Source organism: Lissotriton helveticus, chromosome 1_1 (genome assembly GCF_964261635.1).
Source record: "Lissotriton helveticus chromosome 1_1, aLisHel1.1, whole genome shotgun sequence".
NCBI lineage: Eukaryota > Metazoa > Chordata > Amphibia > Caudata > Salamandridae > Lissotriton > Lissotriton helveticus.
In genome coordinates, this window is record NC_136057.1 from 701,452,224 (window position 1) to 701,474,706 (window position 22,483).

The 22,483-nt window shown below is 42.8% G+C and overlaps 1 protein-coding gene across 1 annotated transcript in view; it reads left to right on the top strand.

The window, feature by feature from the left end:
- PPFIA2 (PPFI scaffold protein A2) overlaps positions 1-22,483 on the top strand; it is a 2,034,471-nt gene that overhangs the window by 1,948,665 nt on the left and 63,323 nt on the right. The gene's annotated exons all lie outside the window — the stretch shown is intronic.

Here is a 22,483-nt window from a genome sequence, read left to right on the forward strand (position 1 = left end):
GGTAATACTGCAGCATCTGGATCATTTGCAGACCATTTTCGCCAGTGAAAACCTGGCAGAACATTTTCACGAAAAAGTGCCAAGAATGTGTGAAACACGCAGAATCTGGTGCAGAAATTCTGTTTTACCTTGTAATTCCCTAAAACTCCTGGTGAAAGTCTTAATGGTGCAGCACTCGACTACTGAAAAATGACAGCACCCACGATATTATAAATTCCAGGGGATGTACGTCTGCATCACCGAAGTCTGATAATACAGTGTCAAAAGATAATGCAAAGGATTTAATGAGGCATCAAAGTCATCGTTATTCCAACTTCACTGTATCTACTTAGAGAAACTTAATAGGTTTTCTGTCCAGCGAACTATGCAGCATTTGATTGTATCTGACATGTTTCTACCTACAAGGATTTACGAGCCATAATAATGAAATCTTCACTTGACATTAGTTTAATCTTAAGAGAGAAATGTCCATGTAAGTAAAGCATGAAGGATATTTACATATTATCTAAAGCAAATTGGATCCTTGATTTACTAAAACAATAAACTGAGAATCTTTTTTTTCTTGGAAGATTGAAATTTTGCTGCTGTTTTGTTTGATCAAATTGAATTGTTGTGTTACAACTATTGTAATTGTATTTATAAAGCGCTTACCACCCTTGATGAGGCGTTGAAGTGCTTTTTCAGCAAGTAGCATGCTACTCCATAACCCAACGGTGGATTAGTGGTGGATTAGTAGGGGGAAATATAAATTGTTATAGGAAGTGTTGGGAGTGGTAGAGATGTGAGTCTCTGAGTTGGATGAATAGGATAGCGGATGGATAGATGAGTGAGGAGTATAGAAATAATTATTTGGGAGTTCATAGTAGTAAAAGAGGTTTAGGATGAGTCAGAGAGCCAGTTCTTTTGATGAATAGGACAGAGGGAAGAGTTTGAAAACAGTTGTTTTGGAATTCATAGCAGTAAAAGAGATTTGGCACCGAGAGTGGAGGTGGTGGATATCTTGGAAGCGAAATAGGATGAATCATACTTTTGATGAGGTTTGGGGAGATTATAGTTTTTTTTCTTCTCAGTTACAGGAAAATATAGAGATATCTAGGTCCATGACCACACAAAAGAGGTTATAGAGACTTTAACATGATACACGTATGGCAAACAATCACGAGATATAAAACTGTACTGGATAAAGTCCCATATGTACATGCATGGATAACTATTTACAAACTCAAGCTTGCGTTTTTTTGCTGTAAAGATTTTTTTGTAATTATTTTTTTTCTTTTTTTCTGTTTCTCCCGCAGTATTTCAATAGTGAATCACTTATAGATACAATTACTATAATCATATTTATACATTGTGACAGATATGAGTATAATGATAAAATTATACATATATGTATATAACATTTTTATTAATGTGTTTTAAAAATATATGTATATATTTTAATTCCTCCAATAAGTGTGGGTGGTGTGTGTGTGTGTGTATATATATATATATATATATATATATATATATATATATATATATATATTACCTACTCTGGCAGTCACCAGTAGGTAGTTATAGTTAGTACCTAGTTTCCATAGGAAAATCACTTTTCTTTTGCCAATATCTTTGGCGCCGTTTGACGAATCTTCACGTATTTTCAAAACTAATGGGAGCACTCAAGTCAACTCCTGTCTTGAAAGTGTTGGGGTGAATTGTCAAGCGGGGGCTGAGAAAAAAGGAGGGTCCCAATACATGTTTTCTCCATGTTCATTTCCATAGGAAACTTTAGACAAGGCTCCAGCCCGAACTGCTGAAGGAATTACACCAAATTTGGCAAAAAGGTAGCTCTTGGTTAAGAAAGCATTCTGTTTGTTAAATGGTGTAAATCTGTTAAGAAGTTCCTGCGAAATTTAAACATTTACAGATATTCATGCATGGACACGAAGGATCCACGAACCCTCCCGATCTCGAGCCTGAGATCTGATAGGCTGTCAACACTTCAAACCAGGAAGTGTTGGTAGCAAAAACAATAAAAAAACAAGAAAAGGGGGCAAGGTAGAAACACCCTGGCACTTCGAGGCCTGCTCAGGGGGTCCCGCAGGGACCCCAAGGGCCAAAAAAAGCACTTTCGTTGGGATTCGCTGGGTGCACAAATCCCGCATTCTCCCCAAAAAATGAGGCACTCTCTCACGCTTTGTTTCTTTTAAGCCCCTGGGTGGGCAAGGTCCAGGGGGTAATGGAAATTATTGTGCGGGGCACCACGGGGCCCCTGTTGCTCTGGGGACCGCCACTACCCCAGGGAGATACTCATTTAAATGCGGGGGCACGTGGCCCCCCACAGCCCCGGGGACCACCACCTCCCCAGGGATTTGATTTTTAAATGAAGTGTGGGGGGACTCCTGCCTCCCCACACTGCCCCTGGGGAGCAACCCCTCCCTGGGTTTATTTTATTAAATGTGGGGGTCACCCCATGCAGCTCTGGGGACTGCCACCTCCCCAGGGCAAAAATAAAAAAAGTGTGGGGTCTTGAGCCCCCCACAATACCTCAGAGACCACCACCTCCCCACAGCACAAATTAGTAAATGTGGGTGTCCGTTGGGTACCCCCGAACCGAGGACCAGCACCTCCCCGGGGCTATTACAAAAATGGGAGGGGGGCCACACGGCCCCCTCCAGAATCCCCCATGGCCTTGGGGACAATTAGCCCCAAGGGCGGGCTCAAGCAATATCCCCGGGTGCCCACCCTGGGACATTAGTTTTTGCTATGGCATGGCAGGAGCACTGCTCCTCTCTTGCCTCTTTCTGCACCTCTCTTGACTCTTTCTGCACAATACTCTCTTCTTTCTAAACATCACTCTCTTCTTTCTGCATCTCTCTTGCTTCTTTCTGCACTTCTCTTTCTTCTTTCTGCACTTTTCTTGCTTCTTTCTGCACCCTTCTTCCTCTTTTAGCACCTTTCTTCCTCTTTCTGCACTTCTCTTGCCTCTTTCAGCACTACTCTTGCCTCTTTCTGCACTTCTCTTGCCTCTTTCTGCACCCCTCTTGCTTCTTTCTGCACTCCTCTTGCTTTTTTCTGCATTTCTCTTGCCTCTATCTGCACTTCTCTTGCATCTTTCTGCACGTTTCTTCCTCTTACTGCACTTCTCTTGCCTCTTTACAGGGACATTACAGTTAGGAATTAGCATTTAAAAAACCTTAGAAAATCACTGAAAACAATCACAGGTTTCAGGGACGTTATAATAACGGATTAGCATTTAAAAAACTTAGAAATTCACTGAAAAAAACACAGGTTCCAGCGACATTATAGTTAGGAATCAATTAAAATCAGAGGAATTCAGCTGTTATACTTAGCTGAGGTAACTATAACTCGCGCCCCCGCAATGCACTGCTGATGACGTCACATATTACATCACTCATTACATGGTCAGTGACATCACTGATGACATCACATATGACATCATCCACATAATCTCTGATGCACCTACTCACACCCCAATAAAACCTTATAAACACCCACTCCAAATTTCAGACTACCATTCTAGAAACCATTGACACACCAGTATGTACATACCCACTCACTCACTGGTTCATAGGTATACATATACATCCACTCACTCACATATACAGGCACTCATCCAGCCAGTCACTAATCAATAAAGCTGCTGATATTTCCACTCATACATACATACAGCCACTCATGCACTGTCAGTCACCAAAAGCTACTCACACACCCAAAAACATATTCACACAGCCACTTACTCACCCATACAGAAACACACACACACATTCACTCACTACTCATACAGATATTAACAAATACTTACTCTTCTTACAGTCGCTGACAGAAGCACACACTCACCCGTACAGCTACTCTCACAATCACTCACACATACAGTCACTTATATACACGAACACTCACATATACTACATTTCATATATGCAGTTACTCACCAATACACCACTGAGACATCCATTCACTCACCGACACAGCCATACGCACATTCACTTGCCCATATAGTCCCTCATAGACGCACTCATGAACCCATACACCAGCGTTTCTCAATCTGTGCATCGCGGCACCCTGGGGCGCCGTCAGAAGTAGCCAGGGGCACCGCAAACAGATGCACATAAATTCAATAATTGTATTATATTTAGATCATGTTTTACCATAGCACAACATTCTCCCAACAGCCATACAGGGGCACTGGTGATCTTCTGACTTCACATCCTCTCTAATTCCTCACGCTTTCCTTCATTACGTTTTCTCTGAAGTTCACCGCTGTAACGTACCCTGTAGATGGAAATCAGCCCCCTACCTGCTGTGTGACATTTCTCACACTCATCTAACTGGCCCCGGATTCCTGACAGCCTTTGAAGTGAAAATAAATAAAACCTATGTGTACCCCGGGACAATGACCTAACAGTCAATGTGTCCTCAAACAAACAGCCAAGGCACTTTAAATGCTATACATGGATAGCCTTGTGCAAAAGACTTGTGCGAAGTGGGGCCAACACAGTGACAAATAATATATTAAATGTATGTTCGGAGGTTTCACTTTCCAGTGATGAATTTATTTTGTGTCCATTTTCAGCGGTCTCTACTTTTAACTAACAATTGCTGCAAAAAATGAAAATATTTTAGTCTTAATAATGTTATCACTATTAAAAAGATGTTATACGACATGCAGATTTCGCAGGTGCATTCATTTCTTTTTACCATCCATGTTGAAACAGAGCGATGAAGGAATGAGGAGACCGGCTTGGCTCTCAAATAAAGAGACTCCTCTTTTTGTTACATCACTCTCAGCTTGTGTCATGACGTTATGAGGCTTGTGATCAGATCAGGATTTGCAGGTGCTCTGTTTGTTTGCATGCTTGTTATTTTACTTTTACCTCTTGTTTGTCTTAGAGATAAGTCTTAGGGACTTTAAAGGGATGTGAGAGGAGAGAGGGGGCATGTCACATCCAAGAGGGAGCATGAAGCGCTTAGCACTTCCGCATCCTGTTAGAAGCTTCTGTGAATCGCTGTGTGCAACTTTATAGTGATGTGAATCTATATGCGCCCGCCTTCTTTGACTTCAAATATAAGTTTACATTTTAGGCCAATTTTAAATGGTAGTTATCTGACAAATCTGTATGAGGAGGTGGTGACATCACACTTGCAATCATTAGCTGGATAATCCTAAGGCTGACTTCAGGCTCAACAAGATCTCTATTTCAGCATCATCTGTATTTTGTGTGATCTGCATCTGGAGAATGACCAGGACAGTATTCTTACAGTGGTTCTCCTGGATTGGTTTACCTCTTTGACTGCATCTCACCACCCATGCTAGGTCTCTGCCTGGCACTGTCATTGCTAACTGAGAACACATTGGCTGCTGGCAGCATTTTGTGGTGATTGCTTACTTGACATCTATCTTTCTTTCATTCATATCCTCATTCACTAGCCTGCAGTGTGGAGACCCCAGAGTTCTGCTCTGCCCCCATACTCCGTAATACTATATTCACACACACACTCCTCTTCTTAAACAATTGCAACTATGTCTACACAACTGTGGTGGTGACACTCCACTGTCAATCCACTGCCACCTGTCTGTGGTGCTTCTACAGACTCCAAACTGTCACCAGTGGTGCTTAACTCCTGTATGACTCCTCCGGCTGTGGTCCTAAACTCCTCCGGTTTATGATATTATATGTAGGCTGCTAACTACCAGCCACATCTTATGGTTCATGTGAATCTTGGCTACTCACTGAAAGTTTCACACTGTCCATCCCAGGTTTGTCATTGGGGCAGAGACAGTGGTCATGCCTGAGTGGTGAGTAACCACAAGTCCTGCTGCAGTGGTTGGTTTCTCTGTCCCACATATGTGTCCTCTGGCCTGAGTCCCTGGCCACCCCCCACCAGCCAGTGATAGAATTCTACAATTTATGTATATTGTTCAACGGCGAATCTCTCCTTTGTATCTCAAAGTGGTCTCCAATCCCATCTCCTAAAATGTGTACTTTGTTTCTGACACCTCTCCCAGAGTATTTTAATAACTTTGGCATTGGTGATCTCCTAGATGCACCTACCTCCCCATAATGTTAACACTGCTGGCACTGTGGGGCCTGCAGGCAAGAGAGATGATGTATGATTATTACAGCTTCATCAGCTTCATCCCAGTTATTTGCAGGAAGAAAAATGGAAGTACTACAGAGGCAGCTTGAGGGGACGCTATGTGGTGCACGAGCGGAATGGCCGCCGTTCTGTGAGGCTCCCGCTGCCTGGCACTAGTATCCTCTCAATTATCCTGTCCCATCGGTGTGCATCACTTTGAACCATTGGACCCCAGAGAGCCTGAAGCACATAGAAGCGGTGGTGCGAGTTTGGACTGAATCTGCCATAATCTAAAGTACTGGCGGCAGGGTGAAACTGACACCGTGCTGTTGGCCTGTGCCGACCGGGGTTGCCACTGGACTCGCCTGCCCATGCAAGTCCCGGGGATCCCACGTGGTCTGCAGGCCTGCCATTTGAGACTCGCCGGCGGGCCGTGGTGGGCCCCTCAGGCATATCTTTTCAGTATCCTGACAGCCTGGGGGCACAGAGCCGAGCGGCGGGAGTGGTGGAAGCGCTGCATTAACGCCAGGTGAGCGCTGAGAAGCGGTGAGTCTTTGCTGTGCACGCGGGCCGCACGGGTGGCGGATTGGCCATATGCGGCACAGGTGGGGGCACTAGCGGGCAGCTCTGTGGTCATAGCGATGTGCCACGAGGTTGCTCCACCCGCGAGCGACTTTTAATCAACCCTCAGTACACGCTACGGCCTCATCTGACGGCAGCAAAACATTGTTCCACGATTTACATGGACACTTGGGTGCGCTACGGCAGGATTGACCAGGGGGCGGCTGTCCAGCTACAGGAGGCGTCAGAGGTGACACATCCAGATGGCGCGGCTGGGAAGGAGGTGTGGCGCTATTCCCCTTGTGACTACAGTCAATTACCTTCTTTCCAAAAAGTTTAATTATAATCATAGTCCATGATTTATACAACAATCCTTGATGTTGATTCACATCATTCGAAATTTCATGATTATCATCAATATAACTTTCTTGTTGATTTTAACATGGAGTGGCCTCCCAATGCATTTCGGCGCAATAGCGCCTTTGTCAAGGGATCTGTGAATCAGAAATGAAGGTAATTAGTGCTACTTTACTATCGCCACCCACATAATACTCTGTTTAAGATAATAACAACCTAAATCATAACAATTTATACTTGACGTTTTGCGCTGTTCATACAATTTAAATCACATAGCATCTCCGAAGTAATATGTCCAAACTAACCGTAGGGTTATAAAGCAATTAAAACGAAAAAATAGCTAAATGGGTCGTATGCGCGTTTCTAAACATACAGTCATTAAGATGGTTTGTACGGATTTAACATGACTGCTTGGAGAGGGTGTACGGTCTCACGGATTAAAAGAGAACGCTGAGAGTTCTTATACGATGCGGTGTGCTCAACTATTTTAAATACCGCTGCGCGTTGTTTAAATGATAGATTCTAAAGTTGACGATGTCACCGCTCTGTAAATTAGGATGTTTAAAGGCTGCCGCTTACCGCTATTCAAAGCTGTGTTGCATGCTCTGGCTGCTGCTCCGCCGAACTCCGGATAACAAATGCGGAGTTGCTGGTGGGAAAATATATTAAAAGGGATAGAGGGAAGGGTTTTCGACTACGCCTACGCGCAAGGGTTACTGGGACATGTATTTCTGGAAAAATTAAAGGGCAAGTGACAGAAAACGGTTAACCAAATATACCATAACAAGAAGTTCATAATGTTCACGTATAGATATCTGCAAATGGTTATAGGTAACATAGAAATTCCACTCTTTCATTAAGACCCCCCGGTTTTAAAGTTCTCAAACGATAAATCCAATGATTTTCTCTCTTTAAAAGTTGTGCTTTGTTGTTTGTGCCTTCATGTTTCTCCACAACTTCCAGAATACACGCTTTCAATTGGGTTATATCGTGGTTAGCTTCCATAAAGTGTGTGGCTACTGTAGACTTGAGCATTTTCGTTCTGATGTTGCTTTTATGTTCGTTGAGCCTCACTTTCAACTTGCGTTCTGTGTGTCCTACGTAATGTAGATTGCATGGGCAACTTAACAAGTAGATGACGTTCATGGTGTCACACGTTCCGTTTACTTTTAGATTGATTTTCTCTTTGAACTTAGGAGGTAGTAGCACGTTACCTTTACTGATGTTGGTACAGTTGTGACAGTTTAAGCAAGGTTGTGTGCCTTTGAATATCACAGTGCTTGTTATTTTATTCGTAGGTTTCAGTAATTGCCCTATGTTTCTTGACCTAGTGTGAGCAAACAACGGATCTTTAGCAAATGCTCCTTTGAAATCGGGCTCCACACGTAGGATTGACCAATGCTTCCTAATAATGTTTTTGAATGATTGGCTGGATGTAGAAAATTTACTTACGCATGTGATGCGTGACTCTTTAGTGGAGGATGTGTTGGAAAATAGCTCTTCTCTCGTGACATTACCGATTCTTAGTCTGGCTTCATTAAGTATGGGCTCGGGGTAGCCCCTTCTATGAAATCGTGATATCATTTCATCCATTTGTTCTTCAGCTTTGTCCGGTTCCGAGACAACTCTCTTTACCCTCATCAGTTGGGAGTAGGGAAGGTGTCTTTTTAATGATGGTGGGTGATAGCTGTCATACCTGAGTAAATTATTGCGATCCGTGTTTTTTCTGAACAAAGTGGTGGTAAATTTGTTTCCTTGTCTGGTAATTGCTACATCCAGAAAATTGATAGTTTTTTCATTGATCTCCCAGGTAAACTGGATGCGATCATTTATTTGGTTGAGTTTCATAATTTCCGGTAGCAATTGTTCCTTTGTGCCTTTCCAAACGATAAATATATCATCTATGAATCGCACATAAAGTCTAATGTGCTCCTTCCAGATGTTTTGACTTAGAATGTTGGTGTCCTCAAAATCTCTCATGAATATATTTGCATATGTGGGAGCTGCCGCATTTCCCATAGGCGTTCCACTCTTTTGTGCATACCATTCCTGACCATATTTGAAGTAACTATGCATTAAGGTGAAATGTAAAAGTTCCATAAGAAACATTTTCATGAGATCATCATAGTCACTGTTTAATAGAACTTTTTCCACTGCTTCCAGGCCTAACAGATGGGGAATTGACGTATACAACGCCTTCACGTCGATGGTAGCCATGATTATAGACTGTTCTTTCATAATTACAACCGTGGACATTTTTTTTAAGAAGTCAGTAGTATCTTTTATGTATGACTTGGCTTCCTTAGCAAAAGGTTGAAGGTATCTATCCAGAAACTTACCGATAGGTTCATGAATGCTCTTGCAGGTGGAAACTATGGGCCTACATGGTGGATTTTTTAAGTCCTTATGTATTTTAGGAGTCATGTAAAATGAAGGACTGCGTGGTTCAGTTTGGATCAGGAATTGTTTGGTTTTCTCAACAATTGTCCCATTGTCCATAGCTTTGTTCAGGATCTGTAATAGTACTTCTTGAATTTCTTTTGTGGGATTTTGTTGCAATTTCATGTAGAGGTTGGTGTCAGCTAGATGTTCAATAATCTGAGATTCATAATAGGTACGATCTAGGATGACTAGGGCACCCCCCTTATCCGCTTTTTGGCATATTACAGTTTCATCTTGACTGATATTCTTAATGATGTTAATTTCATTAGATGGTATGTTAATATGTTGTCTCTTGTGACTGATTTCTAGTTTTTGAATGTCTTGTTTACAGAGGGTTTCGAATAAGTCTATCGCCTTATGGCTGACTGGGGCCATATAGGTGCTCTTGGATTTCAGACCTTTCAGGCTGCCCCTGGTTCGCAAGAGGTACCCGTGTACCACCTACCAGAGCTTCCCCTACGGATGATCCCCCTGTCAATTTTTCTCTACTCATAGACTAGACCAGTTGAACGCACAGTTCCAGTTTGTGGCCGGTTGGGAGGGGGGAGGGAAACTATACCTGGCATGTTTGGGATGCTTCAGTGGGAGGGGGTGGTAGGGTCCAATTTTACTGACAAGTTTGTTATGAGCAATTTACACCTTTCCATTACCAGCTGCTGTTCTGTTCATGGTTGTTTACAGCGGAGTACATACTCATAGTATTGTAGGACTAACACTATAGGGAACTATGAGTGAAAAGACAGACAGATCTTCCGGTGGATCCCCCCCGAGAAGAGGAAGACGGTCACCCAGACCCTCGTCACCAGCCGTCTGGACTACGGCAACTCCCTCTACGCCGGAACCACTGCCAAACTCCAGAAGAGAGTCCAGCGGATTCAGAACGCCTCAGCACGACTCATCCTGGACATCCCCCGTCGCAGCCACATCTCCGGACACCTGAGAGATCTGCAGTGGCTCCCGGTCAACAAGAGAATCACCTTCCGTCTCCTCACCCACGCACACAAAGCCCTACACAACCAAGGCCCAGGATACCTCAACAGCCGCCTCAACTTCTACGCTCCCACACGCCAGCTTCGATCGACCGGCCACGCCCTCGCCGCCGTCCCCCGCATCCGAAGAGTCACCACAGGAGGAAGGTCCTTCTCCTACCTGGCCGCCAAGACTTGGAACTCCCTCCCGACCCACCTCCGCCTGACCCAGGACCACCTTGCCTTCAGGAAGCAGCTCAAGACCTGGCTGTTCGAGCAGTAGCGGACCCCCCCCCTAGCGCCTTGAGACCCTTCGGGTGAGTAGTGCGCTATATAAATGCTTTGATTGATTGATTGATTGAGACACATCACAGTTGCGATTCATGTCTTGGAATATTAGAGGATTGGGAGATCCGCGGAAGAGGCGGCACATATTGGCCTACCTCGATCGTCATCATATAAGCATTACCATGCTCCAAGAGACCCATGTTAATCCCAAGCTCCCCAATACGTTCGCTAGTAAATGGGCGGGATGTAGATTTTTCTCCTCATACTCCTCCTATGCCCGGGGCACAGCGATACTAGTACGGAAACAAACTCCTTTTACACTGGTGGGATCGGAGGTGGACCCTCAGGGGCGGTTTGTGATTGTTTGGGGCCGATTAGGAGTCTGTTACGCTAGCTTGCTGTTATGGACCCAACACAGATTCCCCTGAATACTTCACGACCCTATGAGGCAGGATTATGAGTATAGGCTCTACCCACATAATTTGGGGTGGTGATTTTAATGTAGCCCTTAACCGGGCATTAGACAGGTCCAATACTGCACCCCACCACTATACTAACGCTCAGGAGGTCATACGGGGAATATTAACAGAGGGAGAGCTGATAGACACGTGGCATCACACTCATCCTCATGCAAGAGAAGGCACACATTTCACGTCCCATGCTGCCACCTGGGCTAGAATAGACTACTTTCTGGTTACTAGGGGACTGGTGCCTGGGGCCGTCCATTCGCACCGTCACACACCCTGCCAGAACACTCTTGGATCACTGCCCAGTGACGCTTGTACTACACCCACCAGGGTATGACAAACCCAGGCCTAGCTGGCCGCAACAACCCACAGCGCTACTGGACACAGTTTTCCACCATGAACTGGGAGAGGAGATCCGAGATTTCTTTATAAGGAAGAAAGGGTCGGTAGAAATGGTCTGGGAAGCCTTTAAGGTCACGATTAGGGGGTTCTGTATTTCTAAAAGTTTTGGGGTTCTCCGTGATATTCAGGGCACATTGAAATCTTTGGAGAGGGAACTTGAGGCATTGGAGTCTCGGATGGAGGCAGGGGAAACGGGGCAAGTGCAGAGTGATTTCCGCGTGAAGCTGTCGGAGTATGAGGAAGCTGCAGGGAGAGAAGCGAGTTTCCGGGGGAGTTTTTGGAAGGCTTGCAGGTATGGAGAGGGCGAGAGGCTGGGACGGGCTTTGGCTGAGGTGATCCGACGTCCCCGCTTTGCAAATTACATTTTAGAAATTCAGGGTCCTGGAGACAACCAGCACCGAAACACTCCGGACATCCTAAACGCATTCACCTCCCACTACACTACATTGTACACTACTCAAAGGAACGGTAGTTTGGAACTAGATGGCTTTTTGGGAGACGTGGCTTTGGGTTGACTTAGTGATGTGCACTGTGAATTCCTCAGCGCTCCGTTTGAACTGGATGAAATCCGGGAGGGAATAATGAAGATGCAATCTGGCAAAACACGTGGCCTGGATGGCATCCCTATCGAATTTTACAAAAATTATAGTGACATAATGGCCCCGGTGCTTAAAGAAGTCTATGAGGAATCCCTGGAGGTTGGCGCACTTCCGCAGTCGATGAGGGAGGCGCTTATTACATCGCTGCTGAAGCCCGGAAAGCCTCCAGATTCCTGCAATTCCTATAGACCTTTGTCACTTATAAATTGTGACGCCAAAATATTAGCCACGGTTATTGCTAACCGACTAACGCTGCTGCTCGACAAACTGGTGCTCCCAGATCAATCGGGGTTCGTTTCAGGACACGCCACCACCCATAATCTTCGCACCCTCTTTTCCGTACTCCAGACGGTCGCCCCCGAGTTCCGTCTGGCAACGGTATTTCTGGATGCTTCGAAAGCATTTGATTCTGTGGAGTGGGACTACCTTTTTGGGGTGCTGCAACGGATGTGCTTCCCCCCCCTGTTTACTTCCTGGATACGCTTATTGTATCATCAACCCACGGCTAAGGTGTTAATTAATGGGCAACTATCGCCCCCTTGTAGTATCTCAACGGGTACCCGGCAGGGATGCCCGCTCTCCCCCCTTCTATATGCCATAGCAATAGAGCCCTTAGCCTCCGGGCAAGTCAGGTTCATCAAGACAAGGCCTTCCTTTGCTATTTACGCCAAATACACCTATCCCTCTACGCGGATGATATTACTTTGCATGTGAGAGACCCTGAACAGAACAACAATCCTCTGCTGCGAGAATTCATAGTATTTGGCAGGCTGTCCGGAGTGCATATTAACTGGGAAAAATCACAGGTGTTTTCCCCTGACAGATGTAGTCTCCAGATTCACTCTGGACTACCCATTAAATTGGTGCGATTCTGACCTTTGATACCTAGGTATACAACTTTTAAGGGATCGGGAAGAGCTGCTACGCCTTAACTATGGCACGGCCATACATCGCCTTACTAAGAATGTTAAACGATGGATTTCCCTACCACTCTCACTCGCTGGCCGTGCTTCTCTGATAAAGATGGTAGTGCTGCCGCAGTTTCTGTACCTGTTCATGAACATACCATATAATCCTGGGTGGTATTTTTTTAAGACTCTTTGTTCTGAGTTGCTACGGTTGCTTTGGAGAGGCAAACAACCTAGGCTTACATGGACCACTCTCACAAAACCTTACGCGCAGGGTGGCTTTGACATCCCCGACTTTGAAGTCTATTATCTTAGTGCACAGGCACATTATGCTTACTATTGGATTCGCCCCTTTGTTATATGCCACAGGTGGCAGTGGAGCACTGGCTGGCGGATCCCATCCCCTTGGATGGACGTATACACACACCCAGACGCACCCGTGATATACCCCCCACCACTGTCACATGTACTGTGGACACATGGCACTGCATAGTTAACCTCCTTGGCTCCCCCTTGCTGTACTCCCCGCAGCTCCCTCTCTCTTACCACCCTAGTATGCCCTTGATGCAGGAATGCGGATTTCAACAACTGTGCGCACAAACCAAGATCACTACCTGGGGGGGATCTCTTTCAAGGCAGCCTATTCCGCACGTTAGATCAAACATTCCATGAAACCCCACCTTCGCCTCTTGACACTTTCCTGTACATTCGACTGTGGCAGGGAATTCGCTCTATTATTCCAGACTTTCCGCAAGAACCCACAAGGCTCCCCCTCTACATCAGATGCTGGGGTTCAGTGATGGTAAACATCTGGTGTCTCGGCTCTATCATAGTATACGCACACAACCCCTTGGGTCCCCCAGCACAGCCCGTACACACTGGAACACGGAACTGGGACAGGAGATAACTGGCCAATGGGAATAATGCTGCCTCCAAACCTCACAAATATCCGCAAGCTGTCGATTACGTGTTATACACTACAAATTCCTACAACGCCTCTATTATACGCCTTCCAAAAAGTTTAGATTTCAATTGGCAGACAATGACCGCTGTGAGAGATGTAAACAATCGGGAGCAGGGTTCTTTCATTTAGCGTGGGAATGCCCCAAAATACAGGACTATTGGACATTGGTCTTAGAGGCGCTTGGGCGAATGACAGGTGTCCCGGTGGAGAGGGATCCCTTTCTGGCGCTCTTAGGCCACACTGAGCAGCTCCCTAAGACACATCGTAAATTCATCGCCACATCGCTATTAGTAGCCAAATGCAGACTGGCATGTCGGTGGGGTAGGGGACGAGCCCCCAAATTCAAGGAGTGGCTGGGGGATTTAATCTATTGTCAGGGACATTTGACAACATACGCAGAAACACTCCCATTGTCCTCCAGGCCTAGGGATATTTGGGGTCCTCTCCAGAGTTACCTTTTAACACAAAACACAGAGGGCCCGGATGCCTCCCTTCCAGGGCAGGTTGGTTGAACCTATAATAGCTGAAATGTTGACCTGCGTGAATGCTTCATATTCTAATGCCCCTTGCTTGCCTTTCCGTACTTGGACCCCCAAAACATGAGTGATATATGTCTCGAGAGTTCTATGGAGCAGCTTGGCCCTGCTTTGTGCACACCCACTGGGGCGGGTCCCAATGACATTTCAAGTGCCGGGATGGTGACGCAGATGTTTAACCAAACAGTCCACGATTAAATGCAGAAGTGCATGAAACGCGTCGGGCTGGGCTCGAGACTCTGTGAAGGTTGCCGGTTCTCAGCTGTTGCTTTCTGCAAATAAAGTGCTAAAAACTCATTCCTCAAGCGTGTGGCTTCTTCGAGGGGACACCCTTTTCGAATTTCTATATTACGGCCAGTCCTGCTGTGAATGAAGCTCTGCCGCGTTGAAGCGGATCACTGCAGACAGCAAGTTGGAGTCATGCAAATATGTGAGCAAGAGGTGCGCTGCGAGAGTTCTATGGAGCAGCTTGGGTAACTCGGGACTTATTCACTATCCACTGGGAAATTATGTGGTTTTAAAAGACACTGTGGTTACCCCTCACTGAAGGAAGATTTTGCCGGCACTACAAGGACCAACAGGCACTGCTTTGTGCACACCCACTGGGGCGGGTCCCAATGACATTTCAAGTGCAGGGATGGTGACGCAGATGTTTAACCAAACAGTCCATGATTAAATGCAGAAGTGCATGAAACGCGTCGGGCTGGGCTCGAGACTCTGTGAAGGTTGCCGGTTCTCAGCTGTTGCTTTCTGCAAATAAAGCGCTAAAAACTCATTCCTCAAGCGTGTGGCTTCTTTGAGGGGACACCCTTTTCGAATATATATATATATATATATATATATATATATATATATATATATATATATATATATATATAAATATACATATAAATAGGTACATACCCATATTATTTTTTCAATAATTAATTAGTATTTGTTTTTATTATTTAATTATTTTTATTTCTGTATTAATGATTAGGTAATAGCTATAATACATAGTTAGCATTTACACATGCTTTTTGTATATCCATATGTATATTTTCTGATATGAGTTATGATAAATAGAGATCCAGTAGCATGGAGTCAAATACTTATGTTATGTATGTAATGACCTATATGAATTTAAGGAGTGTATATATTTTAACCGTAAGTTTTATATATATTTGTAAACTTATTAAGCATAAATATAAGAGAGTATATATATATATATATATATATATATAAATATATATATATATATATATATAAATTATTAATTAGAAAAAAGAAATTCACATATCCAAATACATGCATATTATCAAAGTATACACACATATATGCACCGTTTGTGTCTTGTGCATGCTATCGCTCTACATTTGTATTTTGAATATGTTGGTCATGTAGGGAAGAGCCAGCTCTTGACTACTAATGATCACAGACCATACAGAAAAAGGTCAAAGGCTTTATTTCAGTTAAGTTTAAGATCGCCTCCAACGACTCGCCATGACCGAAGCAACCAACAATTGCCCAAAGGAGCAACACAAATGAAATCTGTTAATAAAGGTTTATCAAATAACTTTACACAGAAGTTGGGTCAACATATCATGCACTGCTCATTGTATAGACATAAGTAAATGCATAAAGACATTTAAATGTCAGTATAACCATTTAAAGAAGAAAATTATAAAATATCACTACATTACAAAATCTTCATTTTTTTCAGTGGCCTCCTGCTCCACTAACTTCTCTTTCTTTTTTCAATTCTTCTATTCTCATCCTTCCCTTTTTTCTAGTTCTCTCTTCTCCTCATCCACACCAAGATTAATTGATTACCTCATCACCACAATTTTCTACAAATTCCACGTTACTACCTGTGGTTCTTACTGCTTTAAATAGCTTTTGCTTACTTAAATTCTTTCTTTCTTTTTCTGTCTTTTCTCCCTTTATCTTACCATTAGTTGTATTCTCACCATTACCCAGTCCCCCAGCATCGCCTTCTTCATGCATTACTTCTTTACAAATATCCACTATTACCCTCCTCTTTTACCTTACCGCAATTTCAGTCATAACTACTCTCTAGGCAGGTTTCATCCTCCTTGGGCATAAACGAGTGTTTGGTTTCCTGATATTAGGAATTCTTCTTGAATAAGTCCAGTCTTCCTGTGTAATGTTTTTGTATATTCTTGTAGCTTCTCTTGCAAACTCTCTCAGTCCAGTTTGCTTCTTCCCTATTGGTCGTTTTCATCTTGAATCAAATTCCCCTCTTCTGCATTATCAGTAGAGATTTGTTGCTTCTTCTAGACCCTATTTTGCAGGTATTTGTGCTGCTATTTAGTGCCACAGTGCATACGCTCTGACCCTAAAAAGGTAGTAGTAAAATTGGTCCATTTACCTGCCCTGTACGACCATTGTATAAGGCTCAGGAAATACAACTATAGCGTTAAATTCCCAGCACATATTATACTAGAAGAGTATGCTTACAATAGAAATCCTATGTTAGGTAGCCTACATTGACCTCTGTAATACATTACATACAACGCAGAGTTTTAGAGCACCACTGCAGCCGATGACAGCAGTAGTAGGCTGATTTTAATACATATGAGTTTCTGCTGTTTTTCGCTTTCACCGGAAATGTGGACGTTGTGAAGCTTTGCATGAAAAATTTGTAATTTGCCCTCATTTCTTGCACTGCTTTGCAGTACTTACTCAAGTGATGCATGTTGTCTTCTTCCGGATCAGCAAAGCCCCTTATTCTGCTTTCTGAAGCCTTGCTTCTGTTTTCCCCATCCATCTCCCAACTTTCAACGGATCCCTTCGACCCTACATACAGTCAGATCCTGTGGAGAGGGGAGGTGCACATCATATTATTTTGTCTGTCTGCAATAGAGCATCATACCAAATCTATTTGTGAGGGAAAGCATTTGATCTAGAGCTGCATGCATAAATGGGCCATTTGAAGATCCCCATTGTACTTGCTTCTGTGTACCTGTGAGTATTTAATACTATCATGAGACATAGTCAAGATGGAGGGGTGCTGCTGGAAAATCAGACAGTGGCATGGGGCAAGCAGCCGGACTTGCTGTGGGTACAGCTCTTTAAAGGTGCAATTTCTGTAAGTGTTTGTGAGAGCTTCCTCGATGTTGCATGTGGCTATGGTGGCTTATACATGCTCCTGTATAACTCTAAATAGAAAGGACGGATGCAGGATTCAATCTTGCTTTTCTAGCCAGAAACCTTTTACCCATCTAGCATAGAGGTGGCTCCCATGCTCCTCCTTGGAGCGCTGAGTTGCCACACTCCCAGCCAGAACTGCAAATCCTCATTGCTCATGCTGTAGAAGTAACTTTTACTGGTTAGAGGGATCGACATGATGTGAGTCGGTAATGCAGCAAGTTCAAGGTAAGTGGTTTTCTTTTTTTTATTTTTATTTCCCTGATCGTTGTATGTTGACCCCCACCCCGCCCCCCCCCCCTCTTTACCGCTCTGACCTGCTCTGGCCACACCTGCTCTTTAGTTCTTATTTTACGCGTGATGCATCATAGCATCCTCCCTCCAGCACAGTGGGTTAGTGATAGTGATGCCTTGTCCAAAAACAAAAAGACCTGTAAACACTTGGAAAGTGTCTGTCATAAATCATACTGTGAAAAGGATAAACAAAAGTATAAGCTGGCTCTTAAAGACTATCATAAAAGTTGCTGCAGTACCAGATCCATTTTCTATTTGGAAATGATAATCATGGCACAAAATTGCCGCAAAAACCATTTTCAAGCAGTAAAAACTTTAACAGATCCCATGAATATCTCTCCTGTTGCTTCTCTTTTACTACCTCAGTGTGACAAACTAGCAAGCTTTTTTTTCTAAAAAGGTTGCTGACATTCAGGCTTCATTTTCTTCTACGCCTGACCCTAACTGTTGTAAGTTTCAATTGAAGTTAAATAACACTTGAGATGCACCTGTGACCTGTGTTAACATCTGTGATACTAGCTGTGGCAACGCCTGTGTTGCACCTGAATGCTCGCACTTTCACATAAGGAGGATCTCACCACAGGACTTCCCCCGCCTAGCTCTCTGAGTTCCTTTCTGCCATTGGACCGCCCGACTTTTACCTTGCTGTTTAACGCAATCAAATCAGGTTCACCTATAGACTCTTTTCTGCCTTCGATGTTTGGCAAACTTGGCCCACAATCTATAGAAATACTAACTCAGCATCTGAATGCATCACTCTCAGAAGGTAGCATCCCTAGGGAGTGGAAACACGCAATGGTTATTCCCTTGCTGAAAAAGCTGAATCTTGACCCTTTTACTTGGTCCAATTATAGGGAAATCTCCCTTTTGCCTAGTTTAACAAACTTCCTGGTAAACAAGTGAAGACACAACTTCCAGTGTATACAGAACTAAATGGTCTGCTGCTCCCCTCTCAATTGGGGTTCAGAGCCAGACACAGTACGGCATTAGCTCTTGTCTGCCTCACTGAGAATCTAAGGTGGAAGTTAGATAAAGGTGGTCCTGCTGTTTTGATTCCTATAGATATCAGTGCCGTATTTGAAACAGTTAACTATAGTATACTTGTTAGAAATTGGATTTCTTGTTGGCAGAGGTATGCACCCACAATCTTAGCCAGAATAAGTCAGATGCACACCCTAAATTAACCTGTGCTCACCCTCTGGTAACTTGGCACAGAGCAGTTAGGCTTAACTTAAGATGCAATGTGTAAAGTATTGGTGCAACACTTCAAACAGTAAAATAGTGAAAATATCACCGCACAAAAATATACCTAGAATATAAAATAGAGCTTAATTTATTGAAAATAACAAGACCAAACTGACAAAAATCCAATAAGTATTACCAGAGTTTTTAAAGATTAAACTGAAATGTATACTTAAAAGCATGAACTGCCAACCTCGGCTATCTGGTCGCACTAAACTGAGTCAAATCCAAAAGTTCCGGCCGACCGCAACGGACCATTGGTTGGATACAGGTACAAACCTTGTTCCACTGCAAAGTACCTTGTATGCGTCATCGACGAAGCTCAGATGCGTGGAGCAGGTGAGACGATGCGTCCTCGATGATCATTTGGATGTAGGCAATGCATTGGTTCTGAGCCGTACAAAGTCGGAGATGCGCCGAAGCTGTAGTTGATGCGATGCATGGGTTTTGGCAGTAGCAGGGCTTTATACCCACTTCCAAGGGCCCAAGACTGGATTGGCACCACTTGGCAGGACAAGACTCTCAGATGGCAAAGTCCAAGTGCTGTAGGTGGATGGTTGGAAATCTTTGATGTCCCGGAGACTTCCAGCAGGATGCAAGCAGACAAGCCCTTTGAGTCGCTTTGGTTCTGGTCCAGGTCCAGTCCTTCTTACTCCCAGTATTACTTCTGAAATGGCACTTTTAGAAAGTTAGTCATACAAAAATATAACCCAATATACCTGTAGGCTTGGGTAACTAATATGCAAAACAAGTGAAAGTGCCAACAAGAGATTTATTTCAACATAAACTTTTAAATCAATTTGTTAAATATTTAAGAAGTCCAAAAAGTGACATCCAAACTGAATTAAGTTCCTATTAAACACGAGCAAAAATGACAATGCAGCAAACTTGTATTTCAAAAGAAAAAATATTTAACACAAAATTACAGGGAATAATAACGAATGGGTGTCTTGAGATTTACGGCGCTCATGTAAAATTTACACAATGCTTATATCCTCAACCATTGACATATAACAAAATCTCTATCTCCTGCTGTGCATCCAGAAAAAGAGGGTGTACACCCAATCGCTCCACAATTACTCAATCAAAGATTGAAGATAAATTTTAACAATTTTCCGAAGCACAAGCCAAATAGTGTGAAAATTGATAGTGCAGCAATATAAAAATAAATCTCCACGTTGTTGTGCTTGTCCTGTTCCTTTATTTTAATTACTTGGACACAATCTTCCACTCCCTTCTGCCAACGCGTTTCGTCGTATATGGATATGATCCATGACTTCTTCAGGGCTGGATGTAATACACAAAATCACCAACTCCTCATAATTAAAATTTCATTCACCACCCAAAAACACATTATGCACCAACTACGTGCGAAAGGGCACTTATTAAACATAGTGCAGCAAATAAATATAAATACATTAATGATGAATAATTATCAATACATTCTTAACAATTGAAATGTATCGCCTCCTAACTGTAAAGAATGCTAGTATGTACCTTATACTCCCCATAGTGAAATGTGATTCAGACTTCAAAAAAGACCTATGTGTGGTTATGCATTCACAACCACCCGTGAATCATTTTAACATATCTAAACAAGAAAAAAATATAAGACTGATACCTTATGTATCCTTTGTATATCACAATGCTGCAAAATTAAATGATAGTACTAGGTTAGGATTCAAAACAACGGAGGCATGAGACCTAAACTCTATGTTTGTTTATTTATTCCACAGTTACCTCAATATAAAGTGCATGACCTTACCTTTAACTCCCAACTATATATGATTCGTTGCATTCCTTAGGTTCTATGTACTCTTTCTAAACTGCACTTTTTCGTAATCTTCAATTTTAGCCCTATAAAGCAATCCAAGTATTAATTGCCATGTCTATTTTAACTCATATTAATGTTAAACATATCATTCACATCTATACTTACAAATGTGGCCGCCGGTCAATTAGAGAAATATATTCCCCTTCAACTGTTTAATACGATATCATTCAATTATCTGTGTTCCACAGGTTCATAAAATATATATGGCAACCTGAAAAATATATGAATAACTACTCTGTTGATATCCTCATGACTCTTCAAATCTGACACCAATATGCTGATCCTATTCCCTCCACATACCTGGGAATATGTTTGAAGATTGTGATCAAGGGGATTAAAATAAAGGAACAGGACAAGCACAGCAACGTGGAGATTTATTTTTATATTGTTGCACTATCAATTTTCACACTATTTGGCTTGTGCTTCGGAAAATTGTTAAAACAAAATTACATGGATTCAAAATATAAATTTCAAAATACATTGACATTTAGTAAACTCTCAGTTGTTACTCTTAACATGCCTGTTGGAACAGTGTTCTTTTTTTTTAATGTTCTTCAGAGCATTTTCAACTGTTCATAATTTTATCTTTTTGCTGAGCACTGCCTTATAGTGGGTTTTGTTGATTTCAGTAACCTACCAATTCGCAGCGGGTGCAGTTCGGTGAAGGTGTTCAGTCTCTTTCAATTTCTCCTCCTAAGTTTCTATGTATCTGTACACATTTCGGTTACTCTTAAGCACTCTACACGTTGCATGGAAGGGCGCGTTGTCCATTCACTATGATTAAGTGGTGATTTATTTGGCTTTCTTTCCTCAAGTGTTTCTAAGTTTGTTTTCTGCAGGTGTACATATATATATTTTAGGTTATAATCATTTCTGATTAGTGATTGCTTCATTCCTTTAGGGGGACCTTCTTCTTCATAAGAAAGACACAGTCCTGAATATGGTCTCATTGATGTTTCACAAACGAGACAGAAACGTCGACGCATAACCCAACTTCCCTTTGAAAATTTTGTTAACACTGATTTTTAGTTCTATGGGAGACAGTCTCATGTTATATGCTTGAAAGTGGGTGGTCTATACATCGAAATATGTTGGAGAAGATTTTAATTTATCAGAATTATACAGTGTCAATGTATTTTGAGATTTATAATTTAAACCCCTGTAATTTTGTGTTAAATATTTTTTTCTTCTGAAATACAAGTTTGCTAACATATACACCTGCATTGTCATTTTTGCTCGTTAATAGTGACTTAATTCAGTTTGGATGTCACTTTTTGGACATCTTAAATAGTTAACAAATTGATTTAAAAGTTTGCCGAAATAAATCCATTTGTTGGCACTTTCACTTTTAGAAAGTTGGCATTTCTTTGTCCCACCCTTATGGTGCCCGCAG